The sequence below is a fragment of the Sminthopsis crassicaudata genome, chromosome 5 (genome assembly GCF_048593235.1).
Source record: "Sminthopsis crassicaudata isolate SCR6 chromosome 5, ASM4859323v1, whole genome shotgun sequence".
In the NCBI taxonomy this organism is placed as follows: domain Eukaryota; kingdom Metazoa; phylum Chordata; class Mammalia; order Dasyuromorphia; family Dasyuridae; genus Sminthopsis; species Sminthopsis crassicaudata.
The window spans coordinates 35,719,536-35,744,036 of record NC_133621.1 but is presented as its reverse complement, the minus strand read 5'-3'; the positions used below and the strand labels follow the sequence as shown (position 1 = coordinate 35,744,036).

At 41.7% G+C, this 24,501-nt stretch overlaps 1 non-coding gene across 1 annotated transcript; it reads left to right on the top strand.

Annotated features, from left to right (window-relative positions):
• The first annotated feature begins 18,244 nt into the window (after nucleotides 1-18,244).
• On the top strand, nucleotides 18,245-18,318 carry TRNAT-AGU (transfer RNA threonine (anticodon AGU)). The gene has a single exon. It is a non-coding gene; the product is annotated as a tRNA-Thr (tRNA).
• The last annotated feature ends 6,183 nt before the right edge of the window (nucleotides 18,319-24,501 follow it).

Sequence of the window (24,501 nt, the reverse complement as noted above, 5' to 3'; positions counted from 1 at the left end):
TTGGAGTCTGAAAGACCTGAATTCAAATTCTGCCTCAGATACTTATTAGCTGTTTGATCCTAGGTAAGGATCTTAACCTTTGTTTGTCTTAGTTTCCTCATCTGTAAAATGATGGAGAATGAAATGGCAAACCACTCTAGTATCTTTGCCAAGAAAATCCCAAATGAGGTCACAAAGATTCAAACACAACTGAAAAACAACTACACAACAGCACTGACTTAGATAATGAAATATACGGCACGTTTATCAAACTTACTGCTGACACAAAGGCTAATGGTAAGGTTAAGATAAAGATTAGGAGAGTTAGGATGATAAAATTGAAATTTTTAAAAAGTATTGACGGGCTAGAAATAAGACCTGAAAGTAATAAGATCAAATTAAATAGTGACAAAGTCACATCCAAATCACAAATTAGAGAAGGTGTGACCAGATAACATTTCATCTTAAAAAGATGCTCAATAAGTCCACAATGCGATATGACCCACAATAACAAAACAAAACAAACAAAAAAAAACCCCTCAACCTTTGGTTACATTAAGAAAGAAATATTGACTGAAATTAGGAAAGTGCTCATCACTTCAGGTTCTCTCCTCTGGTCAGTCTAAAGTACTGTATTCAGTTCTAGGTACTTATTGATAAGGTGGAAAACATATAGAAGAGAGTGACCAGAAGTATAGAGGAGACTATAATTATTATTTATTAGACATCAATAATCTGCAAGATTTTTCAGAGATCAGAGCTAGACAACAGCCTAGATCTGAGAGAGAACCAAACCTGCAGGCAAAAAAGATACAAAAGGAGCATCCACTTAGTAGCATCACCTTATTCTAGCTAGTCAAAGTAAGTCAAAACTTTGTGGAAGGAGAAGTTTGGTGTTCATCTGAGAGCCACCAAAACAAAAACAAAAAAGAAACCCTCCACATAGATGAAAACAAACAAATTCAGATCGGCATCATGGAAAAACCCAGCAATCTCTATAATTTAACAGTATGAGTCATCTCCTCAAAGATTTGGGGAAATTGCAAAATTAGAAAATGTGTAGGTTTGATAATAATTATTCAAATAAACTCCTGACTGGAAAAAAAGCAGAATTCTGTCAAGTGGTGTTAGTTTTTTAGTTTTTTAATTTAAGTATTGAGCCGTGTTGGGATTGGGGAAATTATTCCTTTGATATTTTAGTTAAATTAGATGAGAAGCCTTAGATTATTTTCACTAGTTTCAGTTTTAAAGTTAATAATGCTCTAAGTTGCCCTGAACTCAACATACAGCTAGTATAGAAAGAGCTCTGATCTTAGAGTTGGGAAAAGCCGAGTTCAAATCCGACTTCAGATACTAATTAGCTGTGGAACCTTAGGCAAGTAATTTAAATTATGCCTGCCTCAGTTTGCTGATCTGTAAGATGATTACACATGTCCACCCCTCCCCACTGTTGTTGTAAGGATAAAATGAGATGACATTTGTAAAAGTGATTTTTCAGAACTTTAAGCACCATATAAATATTAACTATTATTGTTTTTAATTTGATTATGACACAAAACTACAAGTGAATAAATGAGTCACCTTTGAATTCTTCTGGTCCTATAGAAAAGCATACAGGCAAAAACTTGCAAAGGAATTTTGTTCTCTCAGAGTCATGAGAAAGTAGAGCCCTCCGTCTCAGCGCAGAACTCAAGACACTGGTCCAAAAGGAAACACACAGACTCGTGACACAGGGAAAAGAGATCCCGGCCTCTAAAAACTGTGGAAAGGGATTAGCCAGAAGAACAAATACAGTTCAGGCAGGAGCTGGATCTAAAGTTCAGCCCTAGCAATCTGGCAGGAGCAAGGGTGGGGCTTTTCCAAGTCTCTGGAAAAGGAGCATTTTATACCTGTTCTAAGCTGCAGTGGGAAAAACCCATATGGGCATGGGACTTGAACTCATCAGGAAGAGCTGGATTCTGTTACTGATCCAAATGTTTACTAGCTGTGCAACATTGGATAAGTCACATGTCCCTTAGCAGTCCCTTTACTCATCTATAAAATGATGGTTGGACTTAATGACCTGTAGGGCTCTTTCCAGCTTTCAATCTGCTATTCCTCTGGCAACTTATCTCCAGATGAGGGAGACTTCTTCTTCTTCTTCTTTTTTTTTAATAGCTTTTATTTACCAGATATATGCATGGGTAAGGGAGACTTCTTTATAGTTTGTCAGTCACTTTGCCCAAGGTCTGTGGCTGCTCAAGGACTGAAGGGTCACTCTGCATTTTGTTGTCACAAAAGTGACAGCTTCAGTTCATGGTCTCTTCCTGCCTCCATGTTTATTCCTTACCTGGGCATCATAGTGGTTCAGATTTTACCATTAAATATGTATTCCCTTGGATTAAACATTGATCTGCTCTCTTCTTTTTAAATGCTATTTCAAATATTTCCATACAAATAATGCATTTGGAAATAATTTAAAATAAGGGGCAGCTAGGTGGTGCAGAAGATAGAGCACCAACCTTGAATTCAGGAGGACCTGAGTTCAAATCTGATCTCAGACACTTAACTACCTGTGTGACCCTGGGCAAGTCACTTAACCCCAGCTCAGGGAAAAAAAAAGAAAGAAAGAAAGAAAGAAATTTAAAATACTAGACTATAAACTCTAGTAGAATGTAATCTCCGTGAAGGCAGACATTTCATTGGCTGATGTTTTTGTTTCTTCCTGAACCTTAGCACAGTGCCTTTAACATAGTAGGTATTTAATAAATAGTAACCAAATTGTATTGAACTAGCACTTTAAAATTAACTTCTATACCAAGTTGCTTTCCTCCCTGAAAGGAAAAACCTGGGCTTCCAGGAAAAGATCCAAGAAATTACCAGGATCATTGATTCAGAGCCATGGGGGTAGGGGGGTGTTAGGGGATAGAAAGATCACCTGCTTCCTATGGGTTTATGAATAGGGTAGGTATAATTTTAGGGTTTCAGGAAAGCCTCTGTTACACTGTATTAGATCACTGTAAATCAGCCCCACACAGAATCCCAGTTAATTGAAAACTAATAGCTAATATTTATATGGTGCTTTGAAGTTTGCAAAGCACTTCACATATGATTTCATTTGCTATCACAGCAACCCTGTAAGGAAGGTGCTGCTATTATCCCCATTTTACAGATGGGGAAACTCTAAAGAAGGTAAAGGCAAAGTAACTTGCCCAGGCTTACATTATTTAGTAAATGTCAACAACAAGATTTGAATTGAGGTTTTCATGACTCCTGATTCACTGTTCTGTCTCCAAGTTATCACTCAGCTACCTCTAAAGACCTTAAAGGTCTTTTCCAACTCAATTCTGTGATTCTTGGATTTCAAATGTCTTCCAAATGTTGAGAACCAACACAGGGGGAAGGGAGCAGCAAAACCAGAATATCATTGAGTTTTGAAATGAAGTATCTTCTAGGTCATACTCTGTGAATTTTGGTTAAAGAAGCTGGGGATGTGGGGCTAGAGAAGAATTTGAGGAGAGAGAGCAGACCCTGGTTGTCTCTAAATACTCGAACATTATAGCCTGCACAAACCAGATTAGACTTGTCTTTCCTGGCCCCAGAAGGTAGAACTGGAAACAGCAAAAATTTCAAAGAAGCAGATTTCAAGGGAGATGTCGATTTAGAGCAAAAAGGGTCTCTAGAGACTATCAAACCCAAGCCACTCATTTTACAAATGGAGAAAGTGAGACTGAGAAATTAAGTGACCTGCCCAAAGTAACACAGGGAATAAGTGGTCCAGCAGAGATCAGAGTCCTCTGACTCCAAATATACCCCAGTGTCTGAGGATTGGGGTCAAATGACTTGCCCAGGATCACACATCTAGGAAGGAAGTGTTAAGTGTCTGAGACCAGATTTGAACTTAGGTCCTCCTGACTTCAGGGCTGGTGCTCTAACCATTAAACCAACTAGTTGCCCCTTCAAATATGAATTTAAAAATAATTCAAAATACACATACCATTATTCTAAGAAGGGTTCCATAATGCCACAGGGATTCATGTTGTGATATGGGAGCCACCTGCCAGTGGCTGCTGGAGGTCTAACTCAGACGTGTAGAATGTATTTCTTCATGTGAGAGGATGACGTGATACAAGGAGACTGAGAGGTCGTTGCGTTCTCCAACCTCCCTCCTCTTCCCTCTTGCCTCCAATTTATTTCATTCCCAGTCCACAAGGAACACCTGTGTCAGCAAAGGCTGCCCTGCAGCTCCTTCAGATGTTATGATCCACAGCTCTGGAGGCTCTCAGAGAATAGACCTGCCCCTTCACTCAGGCCTAGTCCTTAACAAGTCATAATACCAAAAAAGCTAAGAAGCCTGGGCTCCGTGAGGAAATGACATCTCCCAGTGGGAATTCCCTGAAAGTCTCTATAGCCTCAGCATCAGGAGGGGGAGACACTTCCCAGGGGAAGCACGGGGGTCAGATGACTGCCTCTTCGGGGACAGTGAGTACGATTGCTAGGGTCTGCACAGCTCTCCATGTGATCTACATGAATATTCACAAGCACTGAAGCCTGGGGTACCCAGTCAGCAAATGCCAAGAAAGCTGAGTGTGTGTGTGTGTGTGTGTGTGTCTGTGTGTGTGTGTCTGTGTGTGTGTGTCTGTGTGTGTGGCGTCAGTAAAAAGGCAAGCAGGAAGGTGGCGCTGCACTGGCCATCAGCCACTCTCCACAGCATGACCCCAACTTAGCAACATGAGAGCCCACCCACAGACGAGAGGGTGGGAATTTCAGGTGTGCTTCTTCCTGTGAATCCTGATTTAACTTTGTGTGTGATGGTTCTTAATAACAATGAAAATCAATAATAATCCCCCGTCTATGTAGCCAAAGCTCGAAGTCACTTGGATTATTGCTTTCTACTATCACATATTACCAATGTGTAATGTGCCCTGTACCAAAAATATACAAATGAAAATGAAACGATCCCTGCTCTTTAGGAGGGATTTAAGAACCACTCAGGTACTTACAATGGACCAAGTACTGTGCTAAGGATACAAAATTAAAAATGAATCAGGGCTTGGTTCCGGAGGACCCGAATTCAAATCTGACCTTAGACACTTACTAGCTATGTGATCCTAAGCAAGTCATTAGCCCTGATCACTTTTTTAAAAGGGGGGGGGGGGGGGGAAGGTACAGAAAGAGACAGCTAGGTGGCGCAGTGGATAGAGCACCAGCCCTGAAGTCAGGAGGTTCTGAGTTCAAATCTGGTCTCAGACACTTAACACTTCCTAGCTGTGTGACCCTGAGCAAGTCACTTAATTCCAATTGCCTCAATGGGAGGGGGGGACGGGAAGGGTACCAAATAAATCAATTACGGTCCAATTAAGCCACAAATTCAAAAATGAAATGTCCTTTCCGATGGATCAAGCATTTATGAAGTACCTACTATATGCCATATTGGAAATTCAAGTACAAAGAATATTACAATCCCTGTCTGCAGGGAATTTAAACTCTATAGGTAAAGATAGAAGATCTGACTATTCAATCAGGTATTTATGAAGTGCCTTCTGTGTGCCTTACTAGGGATACAAGTACAAAGAATGAAATAATCCCTGCCCTCAAGAAGCTTACTTTCTAAGGAGAGCTAAGTGCATGTAAAAATGCAAATGGCATAAATGCAAAGGAAATAAATATGAATATGTCCAAAGTAGCAAAAAACAAGGGAGTTTGGGAGGGACAGCATTAGCTTTTGGAGAGATAAGGAGAGGGTTTTTGCAGAAGATCCTTCAGTGCATCCTGAAGAGAGGGGACTCTGAAACAGGAATAGGAGAAGATGCTTGGTGAGAGAGGGAGGGAGGAGGGGAGTGTCTTTGTGTGAAAAAAGCCAGAAGGTGGGTTTGGCCGGATCAGAGAGCGGGGACAGGGGAGCGATGACTAGAAATATAGGGAAGATTAGAGCAGGTGATGAAAGGCTTTCAGTGTCACACAGAGGATTTTGTGTTTGATCCAGGTGGACGTAGGAGGGGCCAGTCCAGCTCCAGACAGAAGTTCTTCTCACAACAACGAGCCAGAGAACTCAAGGCCAGTGGACATGGTCTGAGTGCAGGCCTTGGGTCCCAGACCACCACGGGATGGATCCCCTGATTACCCCATCATGGATACAAGCGCACTCAAGTCTGTGACTGAGAAGCTCATGAGACACAGCAATTGTCCTTTCTGGCTTCTGGCCTGGCTCCCTTCTCTGTGGCCCAGGTCCTGAGGAGGCTCCCCCTCCAATCCCCTTGGAATCTTCCTGGAAGAACAGAATGAACCAGAGAGAGATGAGCTGGGAATTCAGCCTGTAAACTGCCAAATTATTCTTCAGGCTGGTCCATAAATTGGAAAATGAATGCCTGTCACTCTGTGGATCATAATGAGGGCTCCGATTTGCCCTTTTTTGCCTCTTGTTTTACCTTTTCCAAAATGAACGGGCATTTCTTCAGCTTCTGTATCTAAGTGCCTTCGGGAGGGCTGAGAGAGACCTCGGATGGTACCCAGTCTGATGCCTTTATGTCGTGGTACACTGGACGGATGCCTCCCCTGGAGACAGGAAAACATGAGTTCAAATGCAACCACAGACAATTACAAGCTGTGTGATTCTAGACAAGTCATGGAATCTTGCTTTCCTCAGCTTCCTCAACTGTAAAATTATAAATTTGATAATTTTAAATTATAAATTCTATAATAAATAATAGCACTTATAGAAATAAATAATTGTTTAGAAATCATGAATTTATAATAAATTATAACACTTAGCCCCCAGAGTTGTTATGAAGAACAGATGAAATAATAATTGTAAAGCATTTAGCTCAGTGTACATAGTCAGCAGTACATAAATGATGACTATCATTATTATTATTGCAAGTAAGGAGTCAAAGGTCCAGAGAGGTCAATGGCTTGGCCAGAGTTACCAGGATATTAAGGTAAAGCTAGTATTTCAATCCAGGTAGAGCTCTAGGGTGACCAGGACTTTGCCATCAGGAGCCATCATGCTAGGGAAGGACCCCTCTTCCCCATTACAATCCTGCAGCCTGTTAGCTGCACATGTAAGGTATAGATATTCTTACTTTTCCATCCACTTTTAGGCTGCCACCCCTGGGGGACCAGAACGCTATAGAAAGTGTCAGAAGTAGCCGTTCAGGCAAGAAGTGTTTGTTATCTCGCTATTTTTCTTTGTTACCAGGGACAGTTCACAGGGAAAGAGTGGGGAGAGGGTGGTCTCCTGGGAAATAACTATCAGGAAAAAATGAAAGGACATCAATAAAACATCTTTTAAAAAACTTAATGCAGCTCCCAAGGACTCATGATGAAAAATGTGATCCACCTCCGAGAAAGACTTATCAGAGTCTGAATGCAGATTGAACATCCTTTTTTATTCTTCTTATTTATCTTGGGGTTTGTTTTTTTGGCCTGAGTTTTCTTTCACGATGTGATTAATATGGAAATATAGGTTTTATGACTGCACATATATAACCTACATTAAGTTGCGTGTCTTCTCAATAAGGGGGGAGAGGAGGAAGAAGGGAGGAAGAGAAGGTAGAACTCAAAATTTTAAAAAACCTAAATGTTAAAAATTACATGTAATTGGGGAAAAAAAGTAAATTTAAACCCCCCACACAAAATAATAATGCAAAGTTTTAACAGTAATAATACTAAAGGACCCCCTACAAATGGATGGATTCACTTCCCCAAGGATTCAGTTCAGGTTTCTTTTGAATTTATGGTCTATTTTAACCAGTCATCTTTTTATTGTCCATAGGGACAGACCTAAAAAGGGATCCTCCCTGGGGATCCTGTGGGAGGAAATGTCAGGAAATTAAGTGGGATGTATCACTCTAAACAGATGCTCTTGGGAACTATTCATCATGTCGGAAGTTACAGAATCAGCTGCCTTCCCACCTCACTCCTGCCCCCACCTTTGACCAGTTGTTCCTATGATTTGGCCCCCAGAGAAAAGGACAGATTCCGGGCTCCTGCCCAGTCACAGCAGAAGGCCCCTCATCATCACCTGAATAAGCAGAGGCAGGACGCCCCCCTACCCCTAGCACCTTACAGTGACCCCAAATCAGGAAGAGGGATTTTTCATCTGATTCTAATTTTGACAGGGCAGCCATTCCTCTTTGAAATGAATTCTAAGATTTAGAACAAGAAAGGGTAGACCTCTTCTTGTGCAGCCCTTTCATTTTTCAAAGGAAGAAATACAGAGTCCCAGAGAATCTAGGAGGGATGGGTTATGGGGATTTCAATATAATTATTACCAGCAGAGCCACCACCAGGAATCTTGGCATCCAGGGCAAAATAAATTGGCATCGGGATGCAGAAAGGCACAGAGATACCCACTGGAACACAGCTATGGATTTCAGGATCCCCTGAGTCCCCAAGTGGGTCCCCAAGTCTGGCAGAGACATGACATAGCCCTGGTTGTGTATAATCATATCAGAAATATCCAGAAGCTCCATCCACCTGGGATCACTGACAGTTCTCAATTTCCAACTTTCCAAACCCCCGGAACAGGTAGGAGACAATTCAGTAAGAGTGGGGAAGGCAAGCGAGCCCCAGAAGAGGGGTTTTGACAGAAGTGGAACTCTAAATGTGGCAGCCTAAAGGGCGGATGAAAAAGTAGGTGCAGCCATGTGCCCATATTCTCATAGAGCTAACAGGCTGGAGGATTGTAATGGGAAGGACATGAGTTGCCCCCAGTATGATAGCTTCTTATGGCAAAGTCCCTAGCCTAGTTAGAGCTCTGCTTCCTGGAGACAGTAGAGTATATAATCAATAGATGCTAGACTTGGAATCAGGAACTATGTTTAATTTTTTCCTTTCACCCTCAACAGGTATATGGTTATGGGATATGACCATAATTTCTCTAAATTTCAGTTTTTCATCTGTGAAATGGGGATAATAGTAGTAACCTAGTATGCCTCTTACAAAGCACAAAGAAGATAATATATTTCAAATGCTCTTCAGACTTTAAAGTACTGGGTATATGTTGTTGTACCCTGTCCAAAGTCAACATGGCCAGTGAGAATATTAGGGCTAGGGCCCAAAATACACTGTACACTCACCCTTACTCTAATTCCTGCAACATTTCAATTTGGATGAAATTAATTTAAGATAAACATTAAAAGTAGCAATGAAGAGAAGAGTCAAAACAACAACAACAACAACAAAATAACCCCACCATTAAACTTTGGGATTTTTCCCCCAAAAAATGAAAAACTAAAAAACAATACAAAACAAAAGAGAACACTACATGTGCCCAGCAGAACATCAGGAAGGATTCAAAATATATAACAAATACCAATTTAAGAAAACATATATATATATATGTATATATACACATATATATGTATATATGTAAAATAAATTATATTCATGAGTGTTCATCTTTACTTCCTTGTAAATTGTTCTTTTGTTCCCTGCTGCACACCTTTTTTTTTACTTTACTCTTTTTTTCTCCCTTTCATCCTACTCCCATCTCCAAGCAGGCTATACTTAAGAAAGGATAGATATATATATATATACACACACACACATAGACACATACATATCTCCTTTTTATCCCCACCACCACTCCTAAATAGGCAATTGCCAAGAAAAGATTTATGTGTGTGTATATATATATATGTATATATATATATATATATACATACATACATACATACACATACATACACAGATTCAGACACACATATACCCCACATACACCTGCCTTTCCTATCCCTGCTAACTCTTTCATTAAATTCTGTTCCATTACTTGGTTTACTATTACTTAACCTCCCCCCACCCAGGATCCCTCCCTTATCTTCTTCCCTCACCATTTGCTTCCCCATCCACCTATCCTTCCCTCCCTAATTTCTTTATAGATTTTGGAGGGTACTATACCCTTCATGATATATATAGTGTTGCCCATTGAACCCATTCCCAATATGAATAAGTTTTCAGAACTATGAGCCCTCCTCAGTGGGCTCATATCTGCCTCTATATCTGTTCTTCCTCTGCATCTCATTTGTATAACATTTATATAATTACTGTATAATCAAATTATAATTCTGATAAGTTTTGTTCAATTCTAATTGTAGCTCCAGTATATTTGAATTGGTTTTTTCTTGTTTCTTGCAAAATTTTCTCTTTGATCTGGGGGTTTTGAAATTTGGCAATAATATTTCAGTGTGTTTTCCACAAAGGATCTCTTTGATGTGGTGATCAGTGGATTTGAGGATGGATGAGGAGGAGCACAGAAGTACCCTTGACTGATAGGGGAGCTCAGAAGGAGGGAAGTTTAGGAGGAAAGAGAATGTGTTTTAGTGAAAGACCTGGGTAATGTTCTCCAACTTCAGTGGAGAATCTTCATGCGAATACAATTTAGCTAACTCTTTGCTCTGGGTTTGAAGCACCCATTCATGGATCGTCAAAGTCTTGTACTTTTTTCCTTTTGTTTATTAGTCCAACCAAAGAGGAAGGTGGGAAAGATGAAGTGGAAACAATTCTTATTTCTTCTGTTATCTTGTTCATTTGATCAGGAGAGGAGATGGACTAATGTGAAGATTTTGGGTGAAGATCCAGGAATTTAAATTATTCAGATCATCACTGCCAGACAATTTTCTAGGATTATGTCCTGCATTATTGTGTCAAGGTTCTCTTTTTGGTGACAACTTTCTGGTAATCCCATTATTCTTATATTTTCTTTTGTTGATCTGTTCTTCATATGTTGTTTTTCTTATGTTTCACATTATGTTCTATTTTTCCCATTCTTTATAATCTATTTTGTTATTTCTTGGTCTCACATAGCTCACTGGCTTCCCCTTGCCTGATACTAATTTTCAAAGAACAATTTTCATCTTTGAGATCTGTACCTCCTTTTCTAATTCATTAACTTTTTTTTCATAATCTTCTTGGTTTGGGTTTGGTTTGGTTTTTGGTTTTGTTTTTTTGGATGGTTTTAATTTTTTTCTTTAGTTTTTCCTCAACTACTCTCCTTTGATTTTTTAAAATTCTTTTTTGAGTTCTTCTATAAATTCTTTTTGGGCAGGGAGCCATTTCATGTTATTCTTTGGGGTACGAGCTTTATTTATTTATTTTTTTACTAAAGTGTCCTCCTTTGAAGATGAATTCCGATCTTCTCTGTTCTCATATGTTTCAACGATGGGATTTTTTCTTCTTTACCAGTTCATTTAAAAAAAAAAAAAGAGGTATTAGTGTAAGTACCTATAATCATGGAGTGGGGGAAATGTGTCTCAAGCTTCCCTTCAACTCTCCACTCTGACCAGGAACCCCAAAGCAAGAGCTCCCCCTCTTGCAAGTGCCCACAGCCAGCAGTGCCCCTACCCACTGCCTCTGCACTCACCCTCTGCTGGTTCCTTCTTGCCCAGGGCAGCATCTCTGCAGCTGGGCCTGGAGTTCCCAATCAGCTGGGGTTCACTCTGTCTTAGGGGACTCAAACCCCGACTCCACAAATAGTCCAGGAGGTGAAAGTTTCTGTGGTTCCTGCTGTGGCTCCAGCCGCACCCATCTCGCCTGAGGGGTCCCCACTTGATGCCTCTTCAGAGCTAGTCCAGAGAGGTTTGCCCTTCAAGCAAGTTAATCCCCAGCCTGGGGGGTCTTTCTTCAGATCTTCTAGAGTTGTAGCACGTAAACCCCAGTTCTGCTCCAAGTCTTTTTGGTTTTTTACCAGTCTATATTCACCCCAAGTACAAGTTTTTTCTATTTGTGGGGGAAATCGGGAGAGCTTGAAATTTATGAATCTACTCCACCATCTTCCCAGAATCCTCCCCCCACCACTAAAGTTTGAAAGGCACAGAGGTCTGGTGAGCTGGGAAATCCATGCCCATTGTATCCAAGGAAAAGAGCTGATGGGCAATTAAAGAACTGTCACAATGTCTGAGAGATCTGGATTGATGTGAATGTGATAGTTTGGAGGCCAGATGGGAAATCCAGAGACCTGAGTTTGAAGCTTAACTCTGACCCTTACAAACTGTAAGCTAATTGGCAGAACTTCCTCTCCAATCCTCAGTGTTCTCATGTGTGAAATGGGGATGATAATATTTGGATACACAATGCCAATATGATAATTACTGGTTTCAGAACTGAAAAGGAAGAAGATATAAGGTTGTATTGTATTTAAAAACTGTTTAGGTGCTTTAAATAACTGGTATAATATTAACAATAGCTAGCATGTATATAGTACATATATGTATATAGTTCAGGGGTTATAAAGTACTTTTATCTCATGAGATCCTTATAACAAGTAGTGAGTTAGATATTATTCCTATTTTACAGATGAGGAGATTGACTGAAAGGTGTTAAGTGACTTGTCCAGAACCACATAGAAAGATCATATTAGTGATGTAATACTTCCAATTACACAGTCCTAGGGAGCACTGGTCAGAGACTCCCCAGCCTTCCTGGAAAGCAATAAAGAAACCAAGAAATGGTGCTCAAGTTTAGGTGGCCCATGTACTCTCCTCAGTAATGACCTTGCAGAAATGACCCTGGCCATTTACCTCCCATGGGGGAAATGCCTTCTGATATTGAAGGGTCAGTTGTTCAATTTAATGCACATATATTTTTTAGCAGCAAAGTGAGAGGAAGACTGGAGATTATAGCTTTAGTGGAGTTTGGAAGCTTAGCAGTCAGTCATCTAGTCTGATCCATGCATTTTATAGATGAGAAAGTTGAGACCCAAACATGAAGTGATTTATCCCCAAGTCATGCAAGGAGTAACTCAGAGTGGCAGGATTGGAGCCAGGTCCTCAAAAAGTCAATGATGTTCCCACTGCACCATACTGCTTCTCAATGAGAAATCAGGAAATAGACTGTCTAAAAGCAAAGCCTACTCCTTGTGCCTCTCCCCATTCCCTAAAGCCACATTTCTCTTAGAAAGGATCTCTTATAATGTAGTCCCTACATTGCTTTCCCAATGATAATCCCAGGTGTTCTGGAGCAGGAGAAACCCTCTCCCCACCCCCCCCCACACCCCCCCCCCACCCCCCGGTGAAAGTTCTTGATTTCTCCTTGCAGGGACCTGAACATTTTTGCTGATGCTTTGGGGTACAGGGGGAGTAAGGACATTGTTAGAAACCAGAAAGATCACAGGCTGGGATTCCCCTGCTATTTTCTACCATTCTACCATTACCATCAAAGCAGGGCTTCTTAAAATAGGGTCTAAGAATTGGTATACATTTATTCATTTAATTATATGTATATATATATATATATATGTGTGTGTGTGTGTGTGTGTGTGTGTGTGTGTGTGTGTGTACATATATATATATATATTATATTTCAATGCAATTGGTTTCTTTTGTAATCCATTGCCTTCATTTTATGCATTTAAAAATATTATCCTAAGAAGGTCTAGAGGGGCTCATGATACCCCCAAAGTTAGGAACCTTTGCATTGAAGCTTTGGCATTAAGGGAAATAAGAAAGTCAAGTTATCTGAGTAGTGGGATGGAGGGATATAAACTCTGAGATATGATTGGAGGGCGAAGTTACGGCCCCCTATGCAACCAACAATCACGAAAAGATGGAGCCAAGGAGTGAATGACAATCAGTAGCTCTGAGAGCCCAAGAGATCGTGGGAACTTGGTGGATGCTCCGGAGTGCCCTCTGGTGCTCAGTCCTGCTCATCTCATTTACATCAATTTCATCACCATGTTTGGCTGTAATTTTTTGAATCATTTATAGATTTGTAGATCTAATGGGTCAATAGTTACAAGTAACTAATGGAGCCTATTACCCAGTGAGCAATAGTGATAAACTCAAGGTGGGTGTGACTACACTAAGGCATGCTGCCAACAAATAATTGTGCAGGAGATGAGGCAACATAATGTGGGTGACAGAGAACAGGAAGACAGATTTGAATTCTGTTCCCAGACACTGGTTGTGTGATTCAGAGCAAGTCACTCAATCTTTCTGAGCCTCAGTTTCCTCATCTTTAAAATAAAGGAGCTAGATGGGATGACCCTCAACGTCCTTTCCGGTTCAAAATCTACAATTCTGTGATAAATGAAAGAAAGGATCTTGTCAAAGAGACGGAGTTCCAGAAAAGGGGGTGAGATGACTATGTAGCAAGTGATGCTCAACCTGAGCGCGCCATTAGTATCTGAGTAATATCTAGTGATCATTCTAGAGGAAAGGCCCAAGTGTAGAGGATGGACACGTCCAAGAGTCATGCAGATGAATGAACTATATTCTGCCCCCCTGGAGGAAGTGCCCATCAAAGTATCACAGTTTTCAATATTTGTACCTCCTACATAACATTGCTATGGATAAAATACCTCATAGATTTTCCTTATTTATTAGCATTTGTTGGAAGAATCCTTCCTTACCTGCTGTCTCCACGTTGAAGGAGAGAACATGAGGATTGCCTGAACTCTAGGAAAACCTTAGTCCTTCTGGGTAAAGGCTGGAAATCCACCTGTCCCCTTCTCTTCTCCACATACTGTTTCATTCAGTGATCTCACCAGCTCCCAGGGACTCAATTATCATCTCTAAGAAGACGTTCTCAGACCTATTTGTGACTAATAGTCACAAACTATTAGACATTTTGAATTGTATGGCCTGTAGACGTCTTAAACTCAGCATATCAAAAACTGAACTATCTTTTCCCCAAAAGCCTCCCCTTTTCCAATTTCCCTATTACTACTGAGTGCACCCACATTCTCCTAGAGTCATAATGAGGTGCTGTCCTCAATTCCCAATTCTCTCTCACCCTCTATATCGAACTAATTATCTGTCAAGTCCTGACATTTCTCCCTTTGCAACATCTTATAGAAGCTCCTTTCTCTCCTCTGGCACTGCCATGACTCTGGGGCAGCCCTTCTTCCCCACACCAGGATAACTGCAAAAGCCTTCCTGCCACGCGTCTCTCTCCACTTAAGTCTATTCTCTCTACCCAACTGTCAAACTGAATACGTCAGCACAGATATGACCACATCACCTCCATGATCAAATACGAGGTCTCCTTGACTTTAAAAGAGCTTTATAATTTGTATAATCCTTTCTATCTTTCTAGTCTATCTTACACTTTGTTCCCTGAAATACGCTCTGCAATCCAGTGATTCCCTTTAAACACTACATTGTCCAACTCTGCATTTTCACTGGCTGTCCTTTATGGCGGGAATTCTCTCCCTCCCCTTCTGTCTCTTGATTTCCTTCAATTCCCAGATACTTTCTATGAAAAGACTTTCTCTTTTCTCCCCCAATGCTAGTGCCTTCCCTCTGAGATTTTCTCTAATTTTTCTTGAATTTATTCTGTACACAGTTATTGTCTTCTCCACTAGAATGTAAGCTCCTTGAGGATAAGGATTATATCTGTCTTTCTTTGAATCCTTGGCACCTAGCATAATGCCTGCCACATAACAGGCACTTAATAAATGCTTATTAACATGAAATAAAGTGCTATAGACGCAAAAGCTTTTAATGCTATTCAGGAGTGGGATATCACTTCAAAGAGAGGTGGGCAAGGTAGACAGCTACCTATTTATGATACAACTCATGGGGGGTAAGGCATGGTAGGACATAATGGATCCTTTTAATTACTAATGTCTATAGATGAGCAAACTTTTAATGCTAGAAAATTCTTCTTTCCATGACATTGTGGTATTTATTTATGCTAAGCCAAGTCCCACATGTTGTGAGTACTGTGTGTGGCCAGGGCCCCTACCTATAGCATGGGGGTGATTATGTATGTCTGGAAGGGAGGCAGAACAGACATCTCTAGCCTCATCTCTCCCCACCCTTCTCTTTAATTTTTAACAGGAGAGGAAGCTTTGCTCTCCTCAAAGAGAGAGTATTCTGGGCTAGAATTATCTCTTTCTGCTCCCTTAAGTATTATTCAACTAGGAGATATTAACAGGTTCAATTTTTGTTCACTGTTTCTCATTACTGGGAAGAATCGAAGCAATAACATTTGTTGTATCCATTATATATTAGGTACTACTGATACATTGTTAGTGGAACTGTGAACAGGATCCAACCATTGTGAAGAGCAATTTGGAGCTATGCTCAAAAAGTTATCAAGCTGTGCATACCCTTTGACCCAGCAGTGTTTCTACTGGACCTATATCCCAAGGAGATCTTAAAGAAGGGAAAGGGACCTGTATGTACAATAATGTTTGTTTCGTAGTAGCCAGAAACTGGAAACTACGTGGATGCCCATCAATTGGAGATTGGCTGAATAAATTGTGATATAGGAATGTTATGGAACGTTATTGTTCTGTAAGAAATGACCAGCAGGAGGATTTCAGAGAGGCCTGGAGAGACTTACAGGAACTGATGCTGAGTGAAACGAGCAGAACTAGGAGATCATTGTACACAGCAACAAGAAGATTATACCACAATCAATTCTGATGGACGTGGCTCTCTTCAACAATGAGATGATTCAAACCAGTTCCAATGGTTCTGTGATGGAGATATCTATCTGCACTCAGAGAGGACTGTGGGAACTGAGTGTGGGACACAACATAGCATTTTCAGGTAATGTAGCTCAATAGAGAGACAGAGACAAAAAGAGACAAGATTCGGAGGCGGAAAACGAGACAAAAAGATAGAAAAAGACAGAGATCCAGATCCCATTCAAGGGGAAATCCCTACACACACACACACACACACACACACACACACACACACACACACACACACACACACACATATACACACACTCACACACACACACATATACACACACTCACACACACACACATATACACACACTCACACAAACACACACACACACATATACACACACACACACACACACTCACACACACACACTCCCACATATACACACACTCACACACACTCTTTCACACACACGCTCACACATATACACACACTCACACACACACACTCACACAAACACACACACACATATACACACACTCACACACACTCTTTCACACACACACTCTCACACACACACACTCACACATATACACACACTCACACAAACACACACACACTCTCACACACACTCTTTCACACACACTCACACACACACCAGTCTCCGTAGCAAGCGCTAAAGGTTGTAAGGACTGAGTTACAGGAGGTATCTCTGAATGGAACCTGGAGTTGGCTATTTTCCTCCTCAGTTCCGCACCGGGGGTCCTGCTTTGCACCCGGTAGGAAGGAAGATGCGGACCCTTGGGGGGCTTTGGAGAGACCAGACATAGAGACGCGAAGCACTTAGAGAACAATGCAAACACCAGAAAATTAGTCTGGATCGATGGGCAAGAGGGGAAAAATTGATTTTTTTCGACCTGGAAAGATCTAAGTAAAAAGAAGGGGAGGAAATAAACGATCGCCACGTGTAAAAGCCTCCCCCGGCTCTGGGAGGAGCCCGGCCTCGAACCGCGAGCCCCGCGCTCCGAGCCGGCGGCCTCCCCGCTGCACCAGCCACCTGGCAGCCGGGGGAGCTCCGCAGTTCCCGAGCTCCTCGCCGCAGCCGCAGATCTAGGGTTTCACTCTCCGCCGCGATCTCGGGCGGGGTCTCCCCAGAGGGCTTTTCCTCGGAGCTGCCGGGGGGCTTTTAGAACAAAGAGAATGTGGAGCGTTTGTTTACGAACGACGGACGGGACCGGGCAGGGAGCGGAGCCCGCCCCGGGGAGAAGGGGACCAGCTCCGGCAGCGGCGCCTTTAACTTGGGGGCCTAGAAGAAGGAAAGCGGGGGGAGGGAGCGTCCGGGTCCATCTCAGCTTTGGTAGAAACCAAAAGCCCTCTATTTTTCATTTTTTCCCGGCGCCAATAAGAATGAAGAAAAATGAACAAGCATTTCGGGAATAGACGTTACACACCGAGGGGAGGCTCAGCTCCTGAGATTTTAAATGTGCAATTTTTTAAATTTAAAAAAAAAGTATTTGATTTTTAACAATTTTAAAATTCACGGAGAACAATAACAATTAAAAAAAAAGTGGGGAAAAAAAGACTTTTGTAAAGTCACGGAACGGCCCTGAGCCGGGGAGCGCCCCGAGACAAAGGCCGCCCCGCCCCCGCCCCCGCGCCGGAGCCGGACGTCCCGGGCCGCCCGGGATGCGCTGCAGCACTCCGGGCGCCCACCTGGGGCTGCGGCGGCTGCGCAGGGCAGGTAAGGCCGGGCCATTTCCCCCGGACTCCGAACGTTCCAACTGGAAACTTGCAAGCGGTTGATGGATTTCTTGGCGGAACTCGCGCGCTCCCCGAGCCCCTCCCGCGCCGGCTCCTCCTAGGGCGCTAACCTTTGGACTTGGTCTTCCGTTCTTTACCATTCATCTCGTCCCTTTGTCCGTAGCGGCGCCGTGGCTTAGTTGGTTAAAGCGCCTGTCTAGTAAACAGGAGATCCTGGGTTCGAATCCCAGCGGTGCCTGGTCCCTCCAGGGGGAACGCGCCTCTTATTATTCCCGTCTCCATGTCACGGAAGGTGGGCACCCACTCCGGTTCTAAAAGTTTGGAAGCCCCCCGTGCTTCTCAGGTCCCCGCAAGGTCCAACTTTGGGGTCCGTGAGACAGCCTCTCTCTAGTCTGTGGACCCCCGGCCTGATGCTATTTTCCAGCCTTACGGTGCTTACAATTTATCACCATTCCCACTGTCCCCGTCATTGGTCTTACCGCCTACATTTTCCTTACCCTTTTCCTACCGCTCTCACCTCCCCCGGACGTAAAAGCCCCCGCACTCTCCCGTTAACATCTCTTCCCAATCAATCAGTCAATAAGCAATTTTTTAGTACCTCTCTTGGTCACTGGACTGAGAATCAGAAAGCCCCGGGATCCTGATTTTCCCTCACCCACTTACTTTACTATGCATTTAATTAATGAACCTCCGTGCCTCAGTTTCCTTATCTGTAAAAGTAGGCAGTTGTACCGGATGGCCTCCTTGTGGTTTCCCATCTACAATCCTATCATACAATGTGCTAAACTATAGGGATAGGAAGAAAATGGATTGATATCTAACCCACATACACACATTCCCAATATAAATAAATAGAAGGTAATTTCTGGAAGAAGTCCTAGGAAAAGGACAGGAAAGCTCTCCAGGAGAAATGGTACTTCAGCTGAGGTTTTGTGGAAGGTCAAAAGGAGTCCCCAAAATGTTGGGGTGGCAGACCGGTGTCTCAAAAGGATTTGCAGGCTTGAAGTCATCTCCAAGTCAAGGGACAAAACTCAACTCGTTGTCATTATAACATTTAAGCGGGCTGAGTTCCAAAAGGATTTCGCAAAGAACCAGGAGCAAGGAGACAAATTTATCCAGTTCTTCCAGTCACCGATGGGCTCATTTTATGGCCCAGAGGTAAAACTGAGGGTGCCCTGTCCACTATTGTCCCACGAATGTGACCAGCAGATCATCTATCTAACTCTCAGCAAAGTCTGTAGGACTCTCCTAAGGCCAGAAGACTAGAATCATTGACAGATTGTTAGAACCCAAGCCCTCTAAGGCCACGGGACTCCATCACCGCCATGTTTCCCTTAGAATTTGTACCTCATCAGTTTGAAAGAAGGGAAGGGCAGACACAAAGTGGAAAATATTAGCCCATCTGCAGTTCAATTACTTTGGCTCCAACAATATGGAGGGAAAGGGGGAAACTTCAATCAAATCATCAACTAGCATTCATTAAATAAATAAAAAAAATTACGATAGAGAACAAGTATTTATTAAGTACTTATTATATACCAGGTCTTTTATAATTACTATCTCATTTTTTCCTTACAGCAACCCTGAGACGTAGGTGCCCCATTTTACAGAAGAGGAGATTGAGGCAGATGAAGCTAAATGGCTTACCCAAAGTCACATAGCTGGGAAGTGTCAGATACCAGATTTGAATTCCTATTTCTCCAGTCCAAAGCTCCATCCACTGCCCTATGCTTGTTGTGTCCGTCATTCTAAGAGCCTTAAATACAAACACAAAAGTAATGTGTGTCTTTATTGTAGAATTCACATTCTAACCTAGGTCCTCCCTGCTTTTCTGGTTTGATCCAGTGACACTGGTCTAGTCCTTTCTTGACTCTGGCCATTTTCTTGGGGCTATATATACCCCAGGTTTGCCACGCTCTTCCTCCTCTGTTCTGACCACTAAACCTCCCTAGTTTCCTTTAAGTCCCAGTTAACGTTTCCCCTCCTACAGGAAGTCTTCCCCAAATGTCCTCCTGCTACTGCTTTTTTTCTATTATCCTGTCTAGATCTTACTTTGTCCACGTTGCTTTGCTTGTCTCTTTTTATAATCCATGGTTTTCCATATGCCTAGCTCTCATGCTTAATCAATGTGGATTGATCAGAGAGACACTTAAAGGTAAGTGGTCTTGAAGAGGTACTTGGAGGGGTAGCAATGTCTCCTACAAGAGTGAATGCTTTAAAAAAAAAAAATTTAGACTGAATTCTTTAATAGAGTCGAGGATTGTTTTTCTTGAGAGGATTATGTAGATTTTGAAATAGAAGGGACCTCAAAGTCCATACAGGAAGTAGCTGGGTGACTCAGTGAATAGAGGACTGGGTGGGGAGCCAGGAAAACCAGAGTTCAAATCAGCTACAGACATTTATAAATTCCATTTACATAGTACCCTTCTATAACATAAGTAGATTCAAACTTGGTCTCTATCCACTGAGCCACCTAGTTACCTCTCAGGCAAACAAAGTTAAGTGACTTGTAGCCCAGATCCCAGAGCTAATATACTGGATTTGAACTCATCTTCCTGACTCCAGCTGTGCTTTCTGTCTACACCACCCAGTTGACCCATGGCATAGTATTCATGGTGGTTATCACTAAAACCCTCTGGAAGTGGGCAGTGTGTCTTAATAAAGATTCCAGTTTTAGGTGCTACATTTTTCTTCTTATTGCTAATTTTAGTTTCTCAGTCACATGTTAAACTTTAAAATCTTTTACATTCACTCTATCACTATCATGTGGTAAGAAAAAAAAACAATAATGAATAAACAAAACAAAATCATTACAAACAGGAGAGAAAAGAAAAGGAAAACAGACTTTGGCAGCTATTTTGAGACAACATTTGACCACTTTTGTTGAGTTATTTTAGTTAAGTCTAGCTCTTTGTGACCTCTTTTTAGGGTTTTTTTGGCAAACATGTTAGACTGATTTGTCATTTCCTTCTCCAGTTCATTTTACAGATAAGGAAACTGAGGCAAATAGGATTAGGTGACTTAGTCAAGGTCACACATAGTGGCTGAACTCAGGACTTCCTCATGCCAGGTCAGAGTACTGTCTGGCATTATTTATCCCTAATGTCCTGCCCTCCTAATCCTGATCGTGTTATCATGAGAGGTCTTGTCAATGCTCCTCTCACTATATGCTCTGTGCTGTGGACTGCTCAGTGAAGCTATTAGAACTGGAGGAGCAGAAAGGGAAGAACAATCTGGATTTGAGAAAGGCCCTGAATGCCCATTCAAATGTGCACCAAACATTAATTTTTCCACACACCCACCAAAGAGACCTAATATCGTTGTGCATAAGCTACAAGAGGACCTAATATAGGTGGACTTTAATTTTCAGTTTTAAGTGACTCCCCAATGACTTCCCCATCTCCTAGGTATTAGCTATGCTGTCTACCCCACCCACTACTGCCAAGTCCCTCTCCCTAGTGTACTGTCTTCCCTCCTTAGAATATAAACTATAGGAGGGCACAAATTGTTTTACTTGCTATTATATATGTTCCTAGAAGTTTGTCTATGATGAACTTAGTACATACTAAGCTCTTAGAAAAGTCCTACTTATCTCTCCATCCATCCATCCATCTTTCTGTCCATCCATCTGTCCATCTGTCCATCTACCTATTACAGAAATTCTATTAAAGGTAATTTCTTCAATTCATCTTTCTCACAACCTTTTTTTTTCCCTTCAGAAATTGAGCTGCCGACTGAATAATGTGCCTCCTGCAAATAGTCTAGAAAAATGAGTCCTTTGTGCTCCATCCAAACACACAAACCTGTGTGTTTTCCTTCCAAGAAAGGCAACCTGTACCTCAGGAAGGTACTTTTATTATCCATGTTTTGGGAAGCTGGCAGACAGTATGAAAGTTAGCATCTGCTAATTTAGCTATCTTTGAAAATCTTTTTTTTAAGACTGACTTCATAACAAGGCTCTCTCCCCGTGCCCCCCTAATACATATCTCCTCAGTTCCCACTGAAGCTCATCGGTGTAGAAAATAATATCAGCTGTGGTTCATATATGACTAGATTGAAGATGCAGCTGTTTGTCTTTCAGAGAGTTTGAGCTCAGTTCTAAATTGGGCTGTTCCTTAAAAAGGGACATAATCTCTCCCTACTCTCAACACACACACACACACACACACACACACACACACACACACACACACACACACACACACACACACACACACAGAGTAACCTCTGAACCTGTCATAGAACTGGAAATGCAAAATGTTTAATTTTGCCTCCAACTCTCAGGAAAGGCTGGGGAGCCTATTATGACCTTCACAAAAGATCATATGATTGATTGCACATTATGACTAGACCAGAGATAGAGGGAAAGTTTTAGAGAAGATGTACAAAGGACTCTCTGTTTCTATCTCCTATCTCTCTCTGTCTTTGTCCTATTTTTCTTTCTTGCCTTTCTTTTTCTGTAGCTAAGCCATTATTTTCTGTTGGGGATCCCTATCCTTGCTTCTCTTCCAGAAGTCACACAGATTGTGTGTGGTGCCACCCTCCCCCCATTTCTACCTTTGTGTGACTTCACACCAAGTAAGCCCAACAGATTTAAGGAGGTATTTATAATCTAATTCCATTCTGTTTGCAAGACTGTTTGGATGCCCTACAAAGTTAAGATCGGCATTAATAATTATGTTCTCAATTTTGAGAACTCATTTTGGAAGGGTCTACATTTCTATTGTTTTAAGAATTTCCCTGCTCTAATGCATTGTTGGAGTTATGACATGATCCAATCATTCTGGAAAGCAATTTATAACTATGCCCAAAGAACTATCAAACTGTGCATACCCTTTGATTCAGCAGTGTCTTTACTGGGCCTGTATCCCAAAAAGATCTTAAAGGAGTGAAAGGGGACCCACATGTGTAGAAATGTTTGTGGCAGCCCTCTATAGTGGCCAGAAATTAGAAATTAAATGGATGCCCATCTTTGGAGAGTGGCTGAATAAGTTAAAGTATATGAATGCTATGGAATATTATTGTTCTGTAAGAAACGACCAGCAGGATGAATACAGAGAGGCCTGGAGAGACTTAACATGAACTGATGCTGAGTGAAATGAGCAGAACCAGGAGATCATTGTTCACGGCAACAAGATTATATGATGACCAGTTCTGATGGATGTGGCTCTTTTCAACAATGAGATGATCCAGGCCAGTTCCAATGATCTTGTGAGGAAGAAAGTCATTCACACCCAAAGAGAGAACTGTGGGAACTGAATGCGGATCACAACATAGCATTTTCAGTCTTTCTGTTGATGTTTGCTTGCATTTTATTTTCTTTTTTTTTTTCTTTTTGACCTAATTTTTCTTGTGCAGCAAGATAATCGTATAAATATGTATGCACATATTGGATTTAACATGTTTAACATATATTGGATTATTTGCCATCTAGGGAAGGGGGTGAGGGGAAGGGGAGAAATTGGAACACAAGGGTTTTTCAAGAGTTAATATTGAAAGATCATCCATGCATATTTTTAAAATTAAAAAGCATTAATAAAACTAAAAAAAATTCCTAGAAACAAAAATTTTAAAATAAATAAAAAATAATTCCCTGCAAGTCCATAAACTAATACCTTTTCTCTTGTTAACAGAGTAGTAGAAGGCAATCATGTCTTGTTTTATTGAATGAGATTCAACTTAACATAAATAACAGTATATCGGCTAAAAGGTCCCAAGAATTTCTGACTGGGAAGGGAATTCTTGTTCACGTCTGAACAATATTCATAAAAGGTAATGGGGATGTGAAGCAGTATTGATAAAAGTGCCAAAGGAATGCTGCTAACAGAATAATATTCAGACACGTTAAGAAAATGATGTCACTGAAATTCAATAGAAAACAAAGCATCTAAGCCTTCTGTGGGTTTTGTGAAAAGAAGTTCCCTCTGGTTCAGTAGTGCCTAGACAATCATCAGTTGCTGGGTCAAAAGCCTAACAATAACTTCTAGGTGACAGGAGATGGCAGAGCTCTGTCAGCATCAATTTCCAGTCATGTTCCTGACGACATGGATGCTGGTGTTTGTGATGGTGATTAAGGTGAGGATGGGAGAAGCCATTTGAAAGCCATTGGTCTCTACTGCCACCTGGTGAACACAATATCAATCCCACCCATGCCTTTGATCTCAGTGCTTCCCAAGCCCTACCTGGGCCACTGATCCCTCCTGGAATACATCCTGGGGTTACTTAACTTGGCTAAGGATGAGTAACCCAGCTTGCCATGCCCTTCTCTAATGGCCCTGGCTCCAGGACTTCCAGCCTCAAAGGACCAGAGAATGGACCCTGTCTTACGTGTCTTCCCATCTTTTACTCAAGGCTGGGTAATGGCAGTGAGAACCTGCTGCCTTGTGGCTCCACTCAGAATTCCTAGGAATCTGAGAGGTAA